The 1,896-nt window shown below is 40.3% G+C and overlaps 1 protein-coding gene across 2 annotated transcripts in view; it reads right to left on the reverse strand.

Annotated features, from left to right (window-relative positions):
* Positions 1 to 1,896, reverse strand: part of CRIM1 (cysteine rich transmembrane BMP regulator 1) — a 509,439-nt gene that overhangs the window by 118,007 nt on the left and 389,536 nt on the right. The gene's annotated exons all lie outside the window — the stretch shown is intronic.

Here is a 1,896-nt window from a genome sequence, read left to right on the forward strand (position 1 = left end):
TTTAAGAAGTTTCCAGAGATAGAAGATTCCATGACAGTCCAACATTCATAAGTCATGCAGTCATACTAAATTAATTATAATAAAATTTTGTAATACCAGGTATGTTTAATATTTTATATGGAATAACAGATTCATTTTCAGTAGAGTGTATTTTGATTTCAGCTATGTTTACTCAAAATAAATTGCAGGACCATTATTTATTAGGAGTCCCAGTTTGTTACTTACACTATTCACAAGTGTGCATGAACATTTATTTGTAGAAATGATTTTGGGAAGGGTAGTAGTACAGACATTTAATGTGCAAACACCCCCTCTTCCCTGCTGCTTTCATCTTCCTGAGACCAGGTGATCCTGCTTTGCGTAAAGTGTGGGCTGCTCTCGTCCTTCCATTCCTAGAAGGATTGGAGCAGTGAGGCAAAGCTCTCTGCCTGCCTCTCACTTGGGAGAGAGAAGCAGGCAGGGGGCTTGCCCCTCTGGGAATTCTGGAGTGAGAGGCAGGCAGGAGCTAATTCTACTCTCTGCACTTAGCTCCCATTGACCATGAGCAGAATGCACAGGGTAGTGAGGCAAAACACCATTCCCAATTCTCACGCTGGGGACCCTGGTGTGTTTGGAACAGAGAGAGAAGCTGGTGGCTGCTCCTCCCTTCTCCTTCTAGGAGTGAGAACAGTTCTCCCCCATGACTTCTCCAGACCAGGGTGACCCTGGTCTTTGGAGGGCACAGGATTCTTCCCCTGTGGCTCTACTCCTCTTGGTCCCCAGGAGTTAAGCAGCAGGAAAATGTGCAGACATTGGTTTTCTCAGGAGAAAAACTCTGCTGTGAATGACTATCTGTCTACAGTCAGGTTATTTTTTCTCTTGGAAAGGCCATTTTTGTTCTGGGAGAAAAAGCTGGAATGTATGCTGGTGGTTTCTACCAGGAGAGTGGCAAATCTCCCAGTAAAAATAGAATGTCTGTATATAGCCACTGCTACCAATTCAGAGATTAAGCTCTCCCCATTAAAAGCATATTGCCACAATGTACAAGGAGGTGACCTAATTTTACACCTGCTAGATTAAGTCAAGGAAAGAGCTTGAGGCTAGAGTCCACTGGCATGCTTAGTAATACCCTGGTGGCAACAATATAAAGAAAATGACTGACTGGAGAAACCTCAGTAATTTTACTAGAGTGAACAGAACATGACTATTAGGAAGCTTTACATGCAGTGAAGCTTTATTATTTTGAAAACAGCAAAAGGAATCTATAAAGCTTTAACATACTTTAAGACATTGCCAAAACTTCAGCTATATAGATGGACAAGTGCCCATTTGCTTCTTTTCTATCTTACATTTTTAGGCATAATTCTATAGCAGGAGAATACACATTAATAAGGTATATGTTAACACCTGAAGTACAGAATAACGATGAAAGGTTAAATTCATTTATTGGTTATGGAGGTATGAGAAACTAGTTGAGCAAAACCAGACTTTTGACAATTTAGAGTTTAAAAAAAGTAGGAGGAGTGAGTAACAGTACAGAAGCCAAAGGAAAATCAATACAGAGAAGTGATTTCTATCAATTCATCTTCATTCAATCTTAATATTTAAAATCAGGGTCTATATCTTTGGCTAAGTCTTCCTGTGACGATATCCTATGAATATTCTGACATTTTGTATATGCTGCAATGTTTCAAGTTACTTTTTTAATACCCAAGAGGCCACAGACAAACCAAACAGAAGTACTCTGTATTGGTAATAGCCTTCTTCAACACATTACAGGTATTTTTGATGTACAGCTCTCATGAAGTTTCAAAAATAAGCACCCTAGGTGCTTGCAGACATAACGCCTCCCATCCCCCCAAATAGCACTTTACCTTAAACTGCGTGCATTCCCGCGCCAAGCCTCACACATGCTCA

The sequence above is a fragment of the Gavialis gangeticus genome, unplaced genomic scaffold (genome assembly GCF_001723915.1).
Source record: "Gavialis gangeticus isolate Ggan-Ray unplaced genomic scaffold, GavGan_comp1, whole genome shotgun sequence".
Lineage (NCBI taxonomy): Eukaryota > Metazoa > Chordata > Crocodylia > Gavialidae > Gavialis > Gavialis gangeticus.